Source organism: Protopterus annectens, chromosome 3.part1 (genome assembly GCF_019279795.1).
Source record: "Protopterus annectens isolate FY-2018-M chromosome 3.part1, PAN1.0, whole genome shotgun sequence".
Classification (NCBI taxonomy): Eukaryota; Metazoa; Chordata; order Ceratodontiformes; family Protopteridae; genus Protopterus; species Protopterus annectens.
The window spans coordinates 1,129,567,046-1,129,589,411 of record NC_056732.1 but is presented as its reverse complement, the minus strand read 5'-3'; positions in this window follow the sequence as shown (position 1 = coordinate 1,129,589,411).

The following is a 22,366-nucleotide window of genomic DNA, read 5'->3' as shown; positions in this document are numbered from 1 at the left end:
CAGATCACAATATACAGTGTGAACTCACCATGTAGTCAGGAAACAGTTGAGTACAGAAAGAACATACAGAACACTGATACTTAGTCACTCCAAAAGCCTATCTTGGAAGCTAGAAGACTTGTATAAGATTAAGGCTTTCTATTGCTTACCACTAGGTTACCTACAGGGGAGATGAAAAACAAGTACAGATGGGGAACATGCATGCACAAATGCCTATGTGTCAGCCCTATGCTTTGGAATACTGGCCAAGGCTATTGGTGCCCCCATGGTGCCTTATTTAGGAGAGTCTCGAAGGTGAATACCAGCTCCATAAACAGCACGCAGATTCAATGAGGTTTATGCTATTCATCACCAGGGGTTGTGATCACAACATGCATGCACTCACAGCACTCCTCAGGATGGACAAGATCAAAATCTGTGCATTAACTGACTTCTGTCTTAAGGATCCTGAGAGCACACCAGCACTACCAGACTACAACCCATATCACACATTTCAGCCACAGAACATGGACTGACAGACATGGAGGGGTTGTATCCATATTCATGAGGGATACCTACACCTCCAGGTTAGTGGGGCAGCATGATTCCTCTGTGATCATCCATGTGCAACTAACATCAGCCACAACTGCAATGTGGAATGTGGCCTGCTACAGATCACCCTCCATGACCCAGGACCTCCACTCCACCTACCTGAAGACAGTGGAGAACATGACAGTCCTAACGCACACCCTGGCATTGGTCGATGTCAACTATCATACCATTAACTGGGAAATGTACTCTGGTACTCACTTCCAGGACCAGCGCTTCCTGGAATATATCACCTCATATGCCCTGTATCAGGTGGTAACCTCCCTAACGTGGGGTGGAAACTACTAGATGTGGTCATCACCAACATGGGCAACAGGTGCAGCACAGTGGAGGTTAACCAGTCACTGGTTAGATCTGACCATGAACTATTCACTGTTTCCACACCCTAGCATCTCCCCCACCCATGGATACCACAGTGTATACCTTTCCTACAGCTACATTTACACTGCTAGTGACAGGGATGGGGGGTTTCACAGCCCCCACGCTAAGGGTAAACATTGCTCAAGATACAGACAGATTTACAAATGCAGTCTATAAGCACCTACATGGATGTATGGATCGTGCCATCACTGGTAAACCAAGACTCACTCCTCCTAGACAAGGACGCTGGTCTGGTGGACCTCTGTAATAAACAGGCTATACTACAGACATAGGACAATATTCCAGACACACAGCAAATCCCACGAAGGGCAGACATCCGTGACCACTATTAGTATGGTACGTAGGTCCCTCTTGACATCATCCAAATCTAACATCAGCAGGAGAATATACAAGGATTCGAAAGATAACCACAAAGCCTTCTTTGGCTATGTCAAGGATCTACGTGGTGACACACAGATTTGCACTGTGCCAGTGAAATATAGCACAAAATATGCTGACCCTACTGATGTCACCAACATCCTTGCAGATACATTCGGTGCATACTTCACCCACTAAAGAGCCCACAACACAACCTGAAAAGTACAGTATTCCAGCCATCAGAGACACACAGATGGAAATGGCCCTCTCTAACAGCAGAACACAGTGTCAATGGAGGCAGATGTTGACCCAGACTGCATCTTGCAAACTGTACAAGACAACCTACCCCCCACCTAATTAAGTATTCCTACCTCAGCTTCTTCACAGGCGACATGCCTATACAGTGGCACGTGGCAACGGTTATTCCACTTCATCACGGTGAAATCAAAACTGACCATGGTAACTACCACCCCATAAGCATGACTAGCCTGGTCTGCAATGTTATGGTTCGCATCCTCATGGCACTCATTAACAATGACATTGGTAACCTTCGAACATGTGACCCAACCCAAGTCAGCTTGGTTGAGTGCAGTTCATGCCTACTGAACCTGTTTGACGTCTTACATACAGTCACTAAGATGTTAAATGATAGGAGTGGTGGTTCACACATACTACCTGGACCTCACCAAGGCTTTTGACACCATGTCCCACTCAGGTATTATTGATAAACACACCAGCCTGTGCATTCACCCATACATCACAGGTTGGCATGCCAACGGGCTTACACACAGAACCCACATGGTACGACTAGCAGTCTCCAGGTCCAACTCTTGAACAGTCTCAACTGGTGTCCCACAGGACTCAGTCCTGGGAGCCCTACTGTTTGGCATATACGTCTCAGATGTACAGGCAAACACACGTGGACTACGGCAGACCATGTTTGACAATGACTGCAAACTGGGAGCCATGATTGATAGTCCAGCTGACACCGACATCCCTCAAGGGGCCTCACAGAGAACATCACAGGGTGTCAAAGATGCAGCCTCCAACCAAGTGCCACTAACTGCCTGGTCATTCATTGTTGAATTGGCACCCATATATTAACACGAGTGGCAGCCACTGTAATACAGACAAGGCAATGGGGAATCTGGGGACTAAGGTAGATAGTGATCTCCCCTGTGACAATCATATCTCCACAGTAGTTAGGACGTCCTTCTATGGAGGCCCTCTGATTACTAAAGGATTCCCATCTAGATATACTGGGGTTATAGTGCCCCTTTACTCATCACTCATCAGTCCCATCATAGGGTATAGTAACCCATGTGGGATGTACCTCAGAAGACACGTCCAACAGCTGAGGGGTCCACGAATGTACCTCACCAAGGTGAATACTGGCCTCCCACATATGACCTATGCAGCCGGACTGAATAAACTGCTGCTTTACTCAGTGGCATCTCATTTACCCAGAGATAATCTCCACCGACCGACACAGCCATGTCGAACTCAGGCTTGATGGATATGCTCCACCTATGGGAATCCATGTCACAGTGAGCTACACACTGTAGTGAGCTGACCTTGCCACAAAAATAACCAGAGGATGCTGGAGGGACAGCTTCCTGTCACAATCACTCCCCATACTTTGGAACAACATCCCTAACTACATTATACAGAGCCCCTCACTAACACTCTGCAAGAGAAACCTTGAAGGGTGGATGGGGAACAGTAGATGCACCCCAGGGATCCCACCATTGGCTCTGCTCCACAGAGGGACAGTTAATGAATCAATGGGGTGACAACAACTGACACATTTTGGCTGGCCTTATGAATGGCCTCTGGCAGTTGGCCAAGTACCTACCTATGAATCTATACATACAGTATCTGCATATGCTGATAGCTTAATTTACTGTTCAGGTGTTGACTTACCTTGTGCCAATGGCTGTTTTGTGTGCAATAGTTGAGGGCTGCCTATGTTGGATGCACACAGTAGACTGCCTATACATGACAATTTACAAGTAGTCTTGTGTGTGTGCTATCCATTTTTACTGTGTGTGCAGGTGGAGAAAGGTTTCAGTCCCTAGGTGCCTACACTGTCAGTGTGTGTGCTATACGTTCCCTCTTTGCTAAGGCATGGACATACCAGGCACGCCTCTGTCTGCCTACCGGGGCTGGCTCAGGGTGTTCATAGTCTGAGTACCTCTGTGCCTGTGGGGCCCTTCGCAATGGTGGTGGGCTGTGAGGGCCTTCACCATTCTGTCCCTGCAGCAGCTGTTTCTGCAGGACCATATTGTGTAGCATGGCACACACTATGAAGATGTGGGCACATGTGCCTGGAGAGTACTGCAAGGATCCACCAGATATGTCCAAGCAATGGAACCGTGATTTCAGCATCCCAACACACGCTCAATGATGATTCTGGTTTGTGCATGTGCATCATTATGGCGTTCCTGCATGAGTGTGTGTGCATTTCTGATGGAAGTCATCATTATGGTTCCAGTGCATAGTCAGCATCCCCCACCAGGTGGCCATTTGGGATGTCCCCCCTGGCAAATAACAGACACAGCTATGAGGCATGTCAGATGTGGGAGTCGTGATAGCTTCCAGGGCTGCCAGCACACACATCCATGATAATGCCCTGGGCATTGCATATGACCTGGCAGTTGATGGAGGGGTATCCCTTGCAGTTTATGTAGTGCCTTCCCTGCTCACTGGGTGGTGACTTGATGTGTATGTGCATGCAGTCTATTGCACCCAGTACCTCCGGGTATTCTGCCACATGGTGGAAGAGAAGCATATTGCTGGCCAACTCCTCCTGCGTTCGGAGGAAGTATATGTGCTCGTTGGCATGTGGTAACATCGCATCCAGGAATTGGTGTAGTACCCTGGATGCTGATGCCTGTGAGATACCTATGTTATCCCAAGCTGGTCTTTGAAAGATACCTGTAGCTAGTATTCTCAGGCTTACACATACCTTTGTATCCAATAGGATGGGTTCCCCTCTGTTTGTTCTGGCTCTGAGGCGTGGCCGGCACAGCTCCACAAGTTGCTGTAGGGTGTCCCTGCCACCCTGTAATGTTCTACTATCTCCAGATCTTGTAGCCACTGGTAGGTTATCCTGGGTTGGAACACTCTCCTCCTCCTCTGATGCCTGCGGTGGTTGTGTGCATTATCCTCCACACCACCTTCAGTCTCCAACACATGCTGGTGGATCAAAGCTATGGCAGCCCCTAACATGTACATAATAAAAGTTCACTGTCTGTATACACCACTGGTGCAGAGTATATGGGAATACACAAATGTGTGTGAGGTGCTTTCACACTTTATAGTATTGTGCTATGGATGCTGCTGATGTAAGTGGGTGTGTATGAACTATTCCAGCTGCTGCATGTCTTAATTATGGGTTTTGCAATGAGTACTGCAAGTGTGGGGCCTTTACTGTGGAGATCTACTTGCCTGCCTTGATTAATCTGTTGCCCTTTAATTCACTTTTAGACCTGGATCCCCTCCCATTATCAGGCATGCATCCACCTGCTGCCTTTCTTGTTTTTTACTTTCCCTACCCAGTCATGGCGAAATGTGCCTTGTAGCTGATATACTGCATATCGCCTTTGTTCTGTTTTGACACTTTGCTGTATTCTCTGCATTACAGCCCCTCCCCTTCCCTGTTCTGCAGGTAGCTGCTTGCAGTCTTGTTAGCTGTTGTCAGTGGCCCACTGTAGGCTCCTAGGTGTTAATTAGTCATTTGTACTCCAGTTTCACTGCTGCAGCATTTCCTTATTTCTTTCCTATATCCTTCCTGTTTTGGCTGCAGTGCGTGACACGCATAACCATTTACCGGGTTTACGCACGTTTTCATCTCCGTTCACATGCATATTCGGTTACCTTGTGTACTCTCAGCTAAGCAATAGCTATGGGCAATTCAAAACACCCCTATCCTGCAGCTTTGCCTAGCTAGGGGCAGACTGGTTTAGCAATACTCCAATGTGCTTATGGCAATGGCGACACACCCCTCTCTTGATGTCATCTTTATCTCAAGGGCTCACCTCAGTGTTATAACACTACGCTGTGAGGTGCATCTTTACACCAGCGGGGAATCTGAGATTTACTATTTCTCCTCTCATTTGCATGGCACTGCCTACTAATTCCTAGCTACTGCGCACAACACTGTCACTGCCCCTTAGCAAATGTATGGTGTAGCATGCCTGCCATTGACTATTATGGGGAAATCGTGATATGTGTTTCATTGCGGTTTTATTCTATATTTATATATTCCTTACAATCCCCTTTGCGCACCACTGCCCTGCGCTTCCACGTTGCGATAGTGTGACTATGTATATTAAATGTTAATTTTATATTTTGTACATTTTTTTATGCCAATGGCTATATATTTAGCCATTGGCATATATTAACATTATAATACATATGTTTGGTCGGCTGTCATGGCTCCAATTTTATGTTTGCAAAAATGTAAACCATTTTCTACGGTTTACATTTCTGCATGCTTACACTACACCTGCACCACTTCCTGAATTGCTATGTACCTTCATTTCCATGCTACACTGCTGCACATGGGGTAATTAGCATACATGGTTCAAGAGCTGTGCGGGCGTAGCGTACGCAGGTAGTGCATGTGGAAACAGCTCGTAACTGAATCGCTCAGCGGCCATATTGCGTGTTAGAACACCGACGCTATGCCTGCACCTGGTGCAAGCTTCATGAATCCCGTGGATGGTTTCTCCACAACTAACATACTGTAAATAATTCTGCTGCATTATACACAGTTCATTATCACCAAAAATTAACACTTTCTGCAGGTATTTTCTACTGCTGAGTGTTATCCAGGACAATTAATTTTCTACTGTTTTAAAACCACATTAATGATGAATGACTGCAATAATAAATGCACTTGTGGGTACAGCTGTATAATCATAAAAGCATGAAACAGTCTTGTTTAAAAGTAGCTATGCATTACAAATATTAACATTTGGTTCATGTGTCCCAGTAATTTAAACACTAGATGAATAAACTGATACACCCTCATTATTCTGAAGGTTAGACATCTACACCAACAGATGACCTGCTTACTCTAGCAAACTACCCACCCACTTTTTCTCACTTTTTCTGAATTTTATGAGATACTCTCATAAATTAGACAGCTGCTTTTATTCAAGGAAATTCTGCAGTGTGAACTTGAGCAGATTTGCCAAGGCATCATATTCTGAATAAATTAACAAGGTGATCTAGTCACATGCTGAAGCACTCTGCTATGCTAAGAAGGAAGTTATTCAGCACAAAACAGCTCTGGTGGTCGAGCAGCAGCTTCTCTTACATGGAAGAAAAATTGATGGTGACTGTGGCACATAATGAAAGTCTTAGAGTATCCTACTTCCACAATTTGCCTGGTGCTTTCGATAAAAACCATTATGTCGAACCAATTCCTGAATATATTAATTTGAGCAATGCAGTAAAATGCTGTCAGAGTTGATTAGAGTTGCTCATTATCACAACTACATAAGTGCAATCTTAGGCTGCCACTGCTAATGGATGTCCTGACCATGCTAGCCAGATTCTTAAATTCTAGATTAATTTATTTTTATGATGCACTGGTCAGTTTTATGCATTGTACTGCCTGCTCTAATGGACTGTAGATAGTACTGCCTGCTGCATTTTATATTTTGGGATCCCCTAACTACATCAGCTGCTTAGTTCTTTGAATACATTATTAGCTGATTAAGAATGTTTGATATTGAGATGAGTGTTTCTGATTCACTAGATATGCTCTTTTGCTCCTGGTATTAGGGTTCTTTAAGGAGGGAGAACAATATTCTTTTCACATAACCGCAGCTGTATATGTACTGACTGGGGAATTCACAGGGCAGTTGTGTTAGATAAGCATCATTCCTTCTTTTCTACTAAATAATATACAATGGCATCCAAAGAACTGCAGCTAAGCCCTGAGCCAGAAGATACCTTAGGTTATAACCTTGCATCACACCTCACACTTGTTAGAATGAAGTACATCAAATTATAACCAGGATGCAGAAAATATATCTCTGTTGGTCTGATGTAGGCAATCCCAGAGTTCCAAGTGGCATGGTGGTGATACAGCAGTTCAGGGACATGATAATGCTGCGTGTTTTATCAGCTCATTATAAGTTCAATAGCATGTCTCTGAATCAAATACTGTGCAGTTACAGGTAACTGCAGTATTGTTCCCCCCACCAAGGCAGCTGCAGAGGCACCTACAGAGGATATGCACACTTCATACACACACACACACACACACACACACACACACACACACACACACACACACATGCAGACACACACAGATATACATACACGCATATGCACACACTGGCACTTATACATATTCACACGCATACACACACTCACACACACACACACACACACACACACACACACACACACACACACACACACACACACACACACACAGATAGCTATATAATATTTATCTCCAATGGGCCTTACATCTCCACTAAAGTCACAGGACTGAATGGATATACCACATACACATTTGTTCACTTTGTTTCTCTAATAGCATGGTACAGCTATTACTTATCTACTTGTTCCTCAGTATTTCAATCCTGGCAAAATGTTCTTGTAACATAATTAGATTTAGTCATGTCACAGGACTGCTGCATTTGAATGCAGCTTTAACCATCTGGACTTATAGCCATGCTACTTCTCCAGCCTCTGACTTGAAAACTATTATTACACTGAGCAAGTTTGACTGAAACAACTCTGCGCATTTCAGTATATATTTCTGAATACCAACCTATATGTATAATTTATTTATTTATTGCCATTTGATTACCGGTAAAACCAACTGGGTAGGTGCCCACTTTCAGTGAAGACCCATGGAGAAAATTTTCAAAGTGTTACAAAAACATTTTAAGAGCAATAATTTTACAATCTTCAAGAATGATACAAAAACATCTACAGCTTAAATAATTATACCACGTTAGACATAATATTAACACATTGGTTAAGAACAAATATAACTTATATGACGATTTAAAATTTAGAGAAATTTTAGCCACTTTACTGAGAAATTAAAGGTAAGTTAGTATAATACAAAGAGGAATTGTAATAGGAAGTGAAAAAAAAAAACAGGGTTAGAAAGAGAGTCAGGGGAGAGAAAATAGATTGAAGTAGGGAGTTGCGCTAAGAGTCAGAAAGTGTAAAGCATGAATAGGTATTGTCGATATTTAGGGATATAAGTTATCCAGGGATTGGGCAAGAACAGAGACACATTTATGCTTTTAAAGGACTGGAAAGAGGGTCTTGACCTGATTGATACAGGTAAGGAGTTACAGGCCTTAACAACTTGGTATTAGTACAGACCATGCACAGCAGATTTCATAGGTTTGTGGACAGAGAAAAGATTTGTCATTGGATTGTAATGCCCTCTTGGCAACATAGTAGCACAGAATGGTATTTAGCACTGGAAAGCAGATGGATGCTGGATAATATTATAGGTAAAAAGAAACTGTGTGTGTGTATAAATATTTGTTATTTTGGTTCCTTTGGTCATACCGTTAGGATATCCCTTATTCCATCTCAGGTTTTCCATTTATTGCTCAATTTTCTTTACAGGTTCCTTTAGATACTCTGTACATATAGAATAATGATTCACTTCACTCTGTGTGTCGGAATCTGATATTTCATTTCAATTTTATCATGTTATCTTTAGGGATCTGCAATGATATGTTGAACTGCTTTTATATATGTTTATACACATGTTTCTATTATTATATTTATTCTTATTTTTAGTGTGTCTATGTTATGTTATTATGTTTACCTAAAAATAAATAAGGATCCTTTATAAAATATACTCATGATGTCATCCCTGTTCATAACGTCTGAGGAAAAATGGAGCAATTCAATTCCGTGAAAGTCTTAAGGTTTTACATTTTTTTACATTTTTCTGGCATCTTTTTTCTTTTTTGCTCACCATTTATTTGGCACTGCCATTGCACTTTAATTTGGATTTATGTTTGTTTCCTGGACTGTCGCTATTTGTCGCTCGGGCAATGCACTATTTTGCATATATTATATATTTGTGTTTTTGTTTTGTTTTGTTTTACTTTTTGGGTTGTTACTGGTTTTGGTTGTTGCTATATATATATATATATATATATATATATATATATATATATATACACACACACACACACACACACACACACACACACATATATATACTGCATATATTAGTTGATGGAGTAGTTCTAAGAAATCTGGGCTTCTTAGAGCTACACAGTGGTGGTTTCTGAAAGGGGTATTTGCTGCAAATTTAGCCAGTTATAGCATTGTTCATGTTTTGATTTTTGCGATGCCTAGAGATTAGTAAGGATGACAGTACCATAAAGTACTAAGGGTAGAAGATAAGTGGCAAGTGTAGCTCTAGTTGCATTGGTGAGAAAGTTTTTGGCTTTGTAAAGCATATTTAGTGTATATGTATGCATGAGGAAATGCTCAGAGGATGCACACCACCAAGTCAACATCCACTTTGTCAATTTGGATGTGCCAACGTTAGCGATGATGACATTTGGGAGTTTTGAAGATTGTAAGTACTCCTATATATATATATATATATATATATATATATATATATATATATATATATATAAATATGTGTGTAGTTAATTTAAACATGTAAGCACTTTCATTTGTATCAAATACTACTTCAGTTGACAACCAGTTCATGAATGCAACAGACTTAACTATAATTCAGTAGTCACATGCCGTGAGCAATTCTAATGGTATGGTTAATTAAAAGCAAAGTAAATTACATTGTCAAGCTGTTTGTACTCAACATGAATTCTATGTATCAGATAACAAATGGCAATTTATTTATCCCTGAGGGCAAAGGTAATCTTTCAGTGTTTGATACCTTTTTCTCATCTATACATCAGAAAATGAAAAACACACTTTACCACCACTACTATCATTCAGATAACTGATGTATTTGACTAGATTCTTAAAAAAGTTAAATATGAAATCTGACCCATATCATTGTCATTAAACAATGTATTTTGGATCCTTGTTTTAGCTAAGATAATGTCTAACTCTATTTAACTTTACATAAAGACAGTTCACATACTTCACATCTTAGAACAGACTGATGAGTGCACTGAGCAGACCTGTTGTCCCAAATGTTAATATGGCAGTCTGGGCCATGCTGTGAAGTATCATAACCCAGGGACCATAAACTGGAATGGGCTGCAGGTATCACTTAAATAGATGTGTTTTTACTATTCAGAGCTATCGGTAAAATATGCAAGACTTATAAACATTGAAATGGGTTAATACATATCTGGTGACTGTTAAGAATATGGAGCCATGATACATGAACCGTATAATCACACCTTTCACATGAACTGCTTGAATGCACATTGCCACATGCAACCTGTCAAGGAAATGAAGGATTCATTGATATTTAATTATTTATTTTATTCCAGTCAGACTTGTAACTTGAGTATACTTGAAATGGTAGCAGCAGGATGAAAATGAAACATTTTTACACTGTTATAGTTTCTTTTCTGCTTATTGTATTTTCTTTAATATTGTTTGCAAATGAGGTTGATTACCCCCTTATCTGTGCCCTCTTAAGAAATATCAGGCTTTACTGTTAGTGTCAGCCTGTGTTTATTAATTTGTTTGTTTCTTTCTTTAACTACTTAACTCACTAGGCAGAAGTCTTTTTTATGGGTGACATAGGAGCAATGTGTTGTTAAGTGACTTGCACAGGATACAGTTATATCAAGATGCACCTAGAACTTAGGCATGGACATGGTTCACAGTATGCTATGCACATAGTCCACCATTATTAATATTTGTCACATATGCTGAGAATCAAACACTAACTGCGCAAGCTAACACTGAAACTGGAGAAACCCTAACTTATGTGTGGGTGAAGTGAACAATTACCTGTAATCTATTTGAAATTAAATTAAGAAAAGTGGCACATCTGAATTACAAAATATATGTATTGCAGTCAATATTAACAAGAAAAATACCAGTGGATAGCATCTAAGTACAGTGAATTACAAAGCTGAAGAGCAGGATCCATAGTCTTGGCTCAAAATCTAAGTGGTCCCATAAAGGAAGAAAGGTAGGAGGCTGCTATAACATTAGCTAGGCGGATGCAGTCAGTCATACCATATCTTTATAAATGCATATTGCTACTAACCTAGTATAAGCAGAAAATGTACTTTTTTTTAAAGTACCAGTCTAATACATATGATAGCTGCTTTTGTCTAAATGTTGACTGCTGACTATTATAGGCATTTGCTGTTTGCTCATTAGTAGCATTTGTAAAACTTTGCATTACTTAAAAATAATTACTATTTATCATCTGTTTTGAAAGCCACTGCATTTGCACTAAATTTTACTTCTACTTTATGTATGTATGTATGTATGCATGTATGTTTTGTAAACTCCAGCCTATGACTTCCTTCATGTTCCATCCATAGCTGCCCACCCACTCTTGTTTTTGATCATAATATCGTTTGCAGATCCAATGCCTTGAAGGCTGTAAGCCAAGTTACCCTATAATATTATCTGCCTAGTTAGAACCATTTAATTCATACTAAAGTGGCCGACAACAAGAACGCTTTACATACAGAGACCAATGACAGTGCCCATTTCTTCATTCTAACTCCATTCACAGGTTTCCTATTTTTGGAATGTAAAAAACAAACATTCTTACTGTGGAGTTATGTATATTTGACTTAAGAAGATCAAAAAATGAGACTACTTTTTTCTCCTCCCTGCAGATGCACATCAGCTACTAAAAGCTCCTCTTTTCATTCACCAGTTGTACCAGTCCTGCCTTAGCCTTCCCAGGCCTCAGCTTGGCCCATATCTTTGGCTGGAGAGGAGACTGAGGATACTAATTCAGCATTATACTGCTACCAGGTAGTGTGCTGTAACTTCCCACCCCCACCCTAAACCAGCCTTTGTGAGGTATGTGCCCTCTTCTGCCATGAGCTTGAACCATCTTAGGGCAACAAGAGCATCATCTCTTTGCACCATGCAGTAAGTCAAAACCTGAAAATAACTTTCTTTCACTTGTACACTTTTTCTGAAACAGTCCCTTTTAAATGTTGCTTGGCTTGAAAATATACTGCTGTGTTCTCCACTACATGGAGAAGCAGTGTCCTTTACCTGGACTGAGTGCTTTGGTGCAGACCTATCAATGGTCCTTAGTTTGGAGGAAATTTTCTATTTTCAGGCTCGATTTATCCCCGCACATGATGTCCCTATTTTTGGAGCTATGTCCCTGTTTTCAGGCTTGATTTAACCCTTCACACAATTTGCTGAACCCCCCTCATCACACAAGACTTTTAAGGCCATCTAGTTCTGATTAAATCTCTCTACATGACCAACATACAAGTGGCATCAACACTTTAGTGAAACAGGACACATATCTTACATGTCCCTTTTTGAGAAGCAAAAATAAATGCCCTTGTGCAGTAAAGTTGTACAAGACGGTGTATTAAATCCTATAGCTTTTATGCAGTCTCTTTGATAATATGTTTATAATAGTTTCGCAACATTTTTGTCATTCTGTTTTTCATTTTATAACATTCCTATTGGCAGCAGAAAATGTTATGTGCTGTTGAGTGTTCAGGTGTTATACTAATAAAATGTCCCGATTTGGGGGTAGATATAGTTACTTTTCAAAGGGTCTTTCTTTCTATTTTCAATGTCTGCAGATTGAGAGTTATGCTTTGGTGAAACCACTTTAAAGTAACTGTACACATTAAGAAGGGACTGCTTGACACTGTATACAATTAACTTCTCTATCACAACCTTTCAATTAATGTTAAAACATTGGAACACAAACCTCTCAATTGGTTTATCAATCAGCTAGGACATGGAATGGAATGCAGTGAGAAAACAGGAAGTTTACAACAGCTGCTGTTCTGCAGAGGAAGCTATTTCACAGCAAATATTAGTGCCTCGGTTATTATTCAGTAAGTGCTTTTGTTGACAACATGCATCTACCACTGTCTATGGATCTTTGATTTAGGTTTCTCGCTCCATCATAAGACGGGGAACTTAATTACCTGTCCAAGTTCTGGACAACGACTACTGAATATTTTTTTCTAGCTGGTATTCACAACCCTCAGTCCACTAGCCTCTGCACAGACATGTAGCACCAGATACTGCTAATTTCACATACCGAGGTAGTGGTGCTGCTGTACCGTTATCGCCTCACAGCAAGACGTTGTCACGTTTGATTCTCAGCTAGAGCGTCTTCTGGGTGGAGGCATGCGTGAATGGGCCTGCCTTCGTTGAAGGTTGTGCGTCAAGGCTGGTAACTCGGCACGTAAAAATCCACTACCAAACATTAGCGGACCGGAGTTCCGCTGTAGCGACCCCTAACCGGAATAAGACGAAAGAAACAGCATACTGCTAATTTCACATATCATTGAAATACTGATTAATCAAAATTGAAAGCATTAGATACATCTTGCTAGCATAGAGAAGTTCTTTGAAGGTAGTATATATTCATTGTGATGGTAACGTCTGTGACTTTTGAAGTTTGAGGAAATTGTACTTTTTAGATGGATATTGCTACTGGATGCATTTATTTTTTCTCTAAAGTAAAGAAGCCTTTGCATTAGTTATGTTAGTTAAAGGGATTCAGTGGACAAAGCCCTCTATGTCGTGGTTGTGTCCGGGGGGGGCATGGGGGTTTGTTCCTATACAAAAGAAGACGTTTAAAAGAAGATTGCGATGCAAGCAAAATTATTATTCCTAATGTTTAAGACAATGATATGGAACCATTCGTCAAAAGACTAAGTGGCAATGTCACATAAGCATGTTAAGTATCCCGACAGACAGGACTATTACATGTCTCCGAATAGCATTTTGGAATCTCTATGTAAAGCTGCATCAGATAACACTTTTGTAGGCTACAGATACTTAGAACGGCCTTAAGATTGACATTTTATTGCACTTGTCTGTAAGGGTTAATGAGCTGTTTTCATTTTCTGTATCTTATGACAAAGCTAAACTTTACATAATGAAAGTAATTATGTTAAGTGCTGATTAGGATTGTTACACTGTGCAAACTTCATTGTTCTCAAAACTGTATCACTCTTCTCTATTACTGCATTAAGCTTTGTTGTTTAGAGTGGCAAAGGCAAAGGAAACACAGGCCTGGGCAATGTCAGGAGAATGTGTAGTAAAAAAAAAGCATCAGCTGTATGTTCTACTTGCCTTAGCCTTGCAGAAGGAAACATCATGGATGAGCAAAGTGAACTACTGATGCATAGAATGACAGTTTATATTCTTCAAGTGCTATTACACATAGCTGAAAAGACTTGGTGGGGGAGAATGAATGACTGATTGATGATTACATTTAAGGCTGGTAAGAGAGGAAGCATGCGATCCATGTCCAGAAACAATGCAAAAGACTCTCCGGGGATAGTTAAACAGTACAATAACATCTTTAGGAGAAAGACTAAGTCAGTGGTAATGCATATGCAAATCTTACAGGTTCTTAGGTCCGTGTGTTACAACTAAGCATTCAGAACAGTAGACCAATAGAAGCCTGGCCAATGCAAATCCATATGCTTGTTTTCTCTAACTTTAAGGGCATGAGTGCACCACTAAGAGGTAAATCTGCATGCCCTCAATCAGTCACCTGGGATGGTTCTAAAAGAACTAGCAAGGTACTTACATGAGGAATGGGAGCTTTTCCATATACAGGATATCCTATGAAATAGATATTTATTGTGCCAACAGGTTCTGTTTACATAGTGATATTGGTTTAGGGCCTTGGAGTGAGTATTGACAGTACTTCTCCTTTATCAGAGGTGAAGGATTTGGTTGTATCACAGCTTTGTCACTGTGCAACAGCCTGTTGGAGAGACAATACAGAGCTCTTAGTCAGTCTGTGTAACTTAAGGAGCTCATACCAGAGATGGTGGTGCTTAGGAAGCATTGTGATTTTTCTCACTGGGAGATGTGCATACATAGATACATGCCAAAAGGGAAATTGTATTCTATTATGGGGATCATTGTGAATTGGTACAGAGGAATATATCTTCCTTACATCTGGAAGATAAATAATCATATGAATTCATAATAGTTAAAAGGGAACCAAGCCATGATGCCATTTCCACCTGTACCATAACCTCACTTAGGCCTTGGATCACTTTTCAAGGAGAGCTAGGCCAGTCATACAAAAGGTGAACTGTAAGTATCCATCCAGTAGTCCACTTCTTTTATAAATGTGGACAGAGTGTCACACTCCTTAATTTGGGGAAAGAGTTTGTTCTAGAAAAGGAGAAGGTACTGTGTGACAAATCTATCTCTCTTTAAGGTAGAATGGGTTTTCTGACAATATTAAATACAATATGGTCATATGAAAGCTCATTACTTAGGAATAATGACATGAGAACACTTCATCAAGAACTTACAGTACCATTATATTTATTATTTACTAGGTCATATAAATATGGGGAGATGCCTCAAGATTGGAGGCATGGGCTAGTTAAACCTGTCTATAAGGGAAAGGGGAGTAGGGAAAACCCAGAGTCATATGTCTACTTTCATGTTGTGGAACAATAATGGAGAAGGTAATACTGGATAAATTATTTTCAGAATTGTATAGGCTGGGACTTGAAGTCATATATCAGCATGCATATGTTGAAAATATATCTATTATCACCTGTAACATGATGTTGTATAACAATATAATAACAGCTATGAATGAAAATTTGTGCTGTGATGTAATTTGTATAGATTTAACTCCAGTATTTGACTGGGTCATACACAAAACACTAATCAGTAAACTAGAACAACTAGGTATCAATGTACTCCTGATAAGATGCATAGCTGCAAGGCTTACAAAATAGCATGGCAAGTATAATACAGCAACTGGACAGGTGAAATTCTTAGCTACTGTCAGGGTGTCCCACAGAGCTGTGTCCTAGGCCCTTACTTGTTTAGATTGTATCTTTCAGACTTAACATTTTCATCTGAGGTGTTCTACAGTCTATATGCAGATTACCTGAAATTGGGTAAACTGATTACATGTGTTACAGATAAAGCATATTTGCAAAAGAACTTGACTAAATTGACCATTTGGGCACAGGAGAATAATATGCTGATGAATACATCAAAAACTAAGCATATAAGATTTGGGAGACATAAACTGAAAAGTGAATATTTAATACAGCACACAGTGATTGAAAGTGTAGATTCATTTAAGTACCTGGGACCATGGGTAGATCCAGCTTCGAGTTTTTCTAATAATATTAACTATTTGTTTAATAATAGTTATAGAACTATATGTTGTACAAACAGATATATAAAGTCTAAGAAATCAGAAATGATGAAGTCATTGTTTATTAGTTACATTAGACCCAAACTTGTATATGGAATAACAATATGGAAATCTTATAAGAAAAAAAGAGTACAGTGGAAATATACCAATGGCATCCATGGATATGAAAATCTGTTATTATGAAATACTAAAGTATCTGAACTTGTACAGTGTCTCTTACAGATATGTAAGAGGGGATCTTATTCAGGTATATAGGGAATTTAGGGACGACTATCTCTGGGAATGTTTGGGGTTATCAAAAAGTACTAGAGAATCATGAGACAACCTGTGTAGAATGTTCTATAGAAATGAGAAGGGTAATAATTGGTTGTCTGAGAGAACAGCTGATGCTTGGAACAAAGTAAAAATTACATTAAAGCAAGTACTAGTTTAGATGTTTTTACTAACAGCATGGACACTTCATATGGGAACAAGTGAATTGATATACTGGCAGGCTAGACGGGCATTGTAGATCAGTATGTATGTATACTTTTAAGAAGCTTTCCCTGGGCTTGCACATGTGTATAAATACTGAGGCTGTGTGAGCCTGACTGCCATTTTGTAGTTAGCTGTTGAGATATAAGCATATATGTCTGTGTGGTCTGTCAGTCAATAAGTTCCATGCTGCAATCCATCATGATGTGTTTCTGTGTAATTAAGCATATAAATGAACTACCATGCCTGTTTATCTGCAAGTGTAAACCAAGACGAGGGACATGATGTCAGAAGTGGGATCCAGATTCAAGGCCAAATGGCTCTCAGTTAATATAGAGGAATTGATCATCTCTACTGCACGTATAACCCACAAAACAGGTCAGAAATGAATTCCAGGTAATAAAACTTGCTTTAATTATTTCTTACTCGAAGAATATAAAACAAAGCACTCAGAATGCTCAAAACAAACTTCTAGTTAAATGAAATGTCTGAAACTGTGACATATTGATAAAAATATTCAAAATATTTATGAAAATGTTTGAAATGAACTCAGTTGCATAAAATGTATAAAATGAGGAAATGACTGCATTTTTTCACTATATGCTACTTTTTTGCATTAATTAAAGCTATTCAAAATATCCGAGGTATACAGAGTGTTCACAAGTTTGTTCAATATTACAGTACAGTTATTTGCAAAATACAGCCATTTCAAAGCATATTTCGCAAAGTACAGTATTTTGAGGAGTTTATTGTGTATTTGAATGTTATTACAAGTACTGTCTGTGTGTGCATGTTCATACATAGTTACATGGGCCATATTTGCAGTGTGTTTAGACATACTTTGTTGGCACAGGTGAAGGATTTCGTAGACCAGCTAATAATATTGCAGACAGTTGGAGAGTGTTTGAGCAAAAGTAGGATATTTTCATACAAGCTTCATTTTCTGATAAAGATGCACATACAAAGGCATTTATTCTGCTTAATTTAGCTGGTTCAGAAGCCATAGAAAAGTGATTGTTCATTTGTGTATGGTTCTGCTGTGTTTGCAGGAGAGGGGGAACCATCATATAGTGGTACCAACTGAAACAAGGGAAGATCCTGAGTGCTTAAAATGTAACTTTAGAGAAATTTGTAACCCCCAAATGAATATTACAATGGAAAGGCACTCATTTTACACAAGGGATCAAAAACCTGGTGAAGCTTTTGCAGCATATATAACTGACTTGATAAACAAAGCTAAAATGTGCAGATTTGGTGATTTAACCAATGAATTGATACAAGACAGACGTGTGTGGTGTTAAAGATGATGCTGTGAGAAAGATTTTGCTTCATGACAGTGATTTAACTTTGAATAAGGCCATTGAGATTTGTCAGATATATGAGCTCACAGGAAAAGCACACAAATACACTTACAAATGAGAAATGCATGCTTCCAATATCTTCTAGTGCTAATGTTGATAGTATGCAGCACATGGTTAAAAGGAACAGGGCAAGAACATAGCAGCAACTGTGAACCCTTCAACACTTACTGGTAAACCCTATAGCTTTCTAGCAAATTCCAGAGTGTGCACAGTCTCGATGAAGCATAAGAGTGACTAAGCAAAATAAAAAAATGTGCCTCTACCCAGTTTCATAGTCAGCTGTAGTAATTGTGGTGCAAATCACAAACCTAAAAGATAATCATGCATAGCTTTTGGTCAGCAATGCCACAAATGCAATAAGTGGAATCATTTCCAAAGGTTTTGTAAATAAAATAAAGTGTATTCTTTTATTAAAAGGGAACATTCAAAGAGGCAATTTGATCAGTTAGAAAGCTGTAACCCTATTTTTTATGTTGATGGTGTGTCTGTGCTTAAAGAAACAGTCAAAGCAGTAGGTTTATGGGCAAAAAATGAAATATTTTGTCCTGTTTGGATAAATGGAAGATCCATAGATCTCAAAGTTGACAGAGGTTCAAAGTGCAATGTTATGTTCGCAGAAACATTTGCTAGAGTATATGCTGGTGAGAAGCATGATTTGGCAAAGTGTGCAAAGCTTTTTGCTTATGCTGGTGAAGAAATTCAGACCGAAGGCTCAATAGTGCTTTCATGTTACTCTGCTGGGAAGAGCTATGACTTTCAATTTTACATGGTCAAAAGGCAAGTACAGTCATTATTAGGCCTCAGAGACAGTTTGAAAATGGGACTACTTTCATTTAATAAGGAAGTCCACCATGTAAGCCTAAAAGATCACTGCTCTAATTTCTCCCAGTCTATTTTCACTACCTATGCTGGTCTTTTTGAAGACAACCTAGGCAAACTCCCAGTTGTGCACTCCATGAAGTTAGACCCTGAAGTTAACCCAGTTGTCAGACCAGCCCGGAAAGTTCCAGTAGCTATGCAGAACAGAACCAAAGCTGAGCTAGATAAAATGGTGCAGCAAGATGTGATTTATCCAGGTGATGAACCAACTGAATGGGTATCTTCCGCGGTAGTGGCTCATAAGAAAAGCTCAGATGATATCAGAATATGTACTGATCCATGAGATTTGAACAAGGTACTGAAAATACCGCATCATCCAATGCGTACAGTTGAGGAACTCCATGCCCCCTTGCCAAATGCCACTGTTTTTTCTGTTTTGGATGCAAAAAGTTAATTTTGGCAATTTTTGCTTGACCGTAAATCTTTATTGTTAACCACTTTCAGTACTCCTTTTGGCAGGTACAGGTTTTTGAGAATGCCATTTGGGAAAAATTGTGCTATTGAAGTCTTCCAGCATGCCATGGAACAAAGTTTTTTCTCGGTATTTGTGTGCTATTGTAGTAGATATTCTAGTAGGAGGGAATGGTGAAGACAAGCATGACAGAATCCTCAATACATTTCTAGAAAGAGCACATGAATTGAATCTTAAGCTGAATCCTCAGAAGTGCAAATTCAGGCTACGAGAAGTTACTTATGTTGGTCATTTATTTACTGGTTTAGGCTTATGAACAGATCCTTCCAAGCAAACAGCAATTCTTGAAATGCCAACTCCAGACAATGTGCAAGCCTTACAAAGTTTTCTTGGCATGGTTAACTACATAGGCAAGTTCATTCCAGACTTAAGCCAACTTTCTTCACTGCTTAGAGAGCTGACACACAAAGATGTATCCTCGTCATGGTTAGAACAACACAAAAGAGTATTTGATGTCCTGAAACAGGGAATCACCAGTACACCAACTCTCAGATACTAAGATGTTCACAAACCAGTAATTCTTTCTTGTGATGCTTCAAAATTTGGTCTTGGTGCAGTCATTCTTCAAGAGGGTAGACCAGTAGCCTATCCATCCAGAACTCTAACCTAAACTAAGATGCAGTATGCTCAGATAAAGAAAGAACGCTTGGCAATTGTGTTTGCATGTTCGAAGTTCCATGATTAAATTTATGGCTAACCTATTCAAATCAAAACAGATCACCAACCTCTAGTCACTATTTTGAGAAAGCCTACGCATACAGCTCCTGCAAGATTACAACACATGATGCTGAAATTGCAAAAGTATACTTTCAATCTTATATATATATAAAAGGCAAACTTCATCGCCCAGAAATACCACTGAACAGCATGAAAATGAACAACTTGATTTTGAAGTCATGGAGGTGTGAAATTTTTCTTCCATGTGTCTTGATGAACTTAGAAGTCATACAGCCTCAGATCCAGTTCTTCAGAAGCTCAACCACTTTACCAGTTGTGGATGGCTGTCAAAGCAATCTTGTTTACCTCAAAACCTACAATCTTATTTTCCTTACAGCGATGAGATTTTGTTTGACAATGGCATCATCACAAAAGGTCCAAAAGTGATAGTTCCAAAATCCTTACAACAAGAGTATATTACCATCTTGCATCATGGCCACCCAGGAACTGATTTTATCAAAAGAAGTGTGACAGAACTAGTACTTTGGCCTTTTATGTCAAAGGATATTGAGAGAGTACTTTCATCTTGTTCTGCATGTAATGCTACTAAGTCACATCAATAAAAAGAAAAACAGTTCAGCTAAACCAGAACCCTGTACTACCTTGGTCAACAGTAGCTACAGACAATTTCAAATGGAATGGTCAACATTACATTGTTTTAGTAGACTCTTCTTCAATTTTTTTTGAGATTGACCTAGTTCCGAATCTAGCATCCAGTACTGTCATTACTATGTTGAGGCATCATTTTGCAGTCCATGGTAGTACGCACAAAGTTATTTCTGACAGTGGTACACAGTTTACAAGCCAGCAGTTTAAGAGATTTGCTGAAGAGTGGGACCTTATTCATGTTATGAGTCGCTCTGAGTACCTACAGTCCAAATGTTTGGAAGAATGAGAATGTGCACTTCAAAGTGCAGAACAGTTATCAGAGAAGTCAATATGAGACAAAAGCAATGTTTTTTGAATGTCTTGAATCTCAGAAATATTCCTGGTGATTAACATCTCGGTTCACCTGCATAGAGACTTCTGTCATGACAAACCAGAACCACTTTACCAATAAGTAGTAATCCCTAGGTTGCATGTGTCAAAAACAACAGATCAGTAAAAGCCCCTCTTTTGAAGAATTGCCCAGAAGTCCTATTATGATAAGACCAGCACTGAATCCATTACAAGAAGGGGAGATAGTGAGGATGCAGATGTCCAAAGGTTTTGATCAGACTGGAGTCATGAAAAGTGTATGTCCAGAGCCGGAATCACAAGGAACTAAGTTTAGGTAGAACTGGAAACATTTGGTACTTGTCCGAGCCTGTATTGCAACATCTTGCCTATGAAAAAGACTCAAAAATCTCAGAGTGAGTTATCTAGTGTTCCAGTTCCAGTGGTAATTCCAGTAAATATCCCTGTTCCTGAGAAGAATCCTGAAATTCCTGAAAATGATTGTTCACCAATGACTGTCCCTGTTGCTAAACCGAGTTCTACTTGCTATATTACTAGATCAGGTCAGATTTCCAGACCATGTTCCAGATACACAGCAACTTGGACATGAATGTTATGTTTATTTCTCAGTGCCTGTATAATTGCATGTCTTTTTTAGATGTTATTTTAGTGTGGGCAATTCATTAAAGAGGGATGAGGTATATCAGTATGTATGTATACCTTTAAGAAGGTTTCCATGATCTTGCACATGTGTATAAATACTGAGCAAGTGCAAGCCTGACTGCCATTTTGTAGTTAGCTGTTGACATGTAAGCGTGTATGTCTGTGTAGTCTGTCAGTTAATCAGTTTGTTTATATTTTGTACTG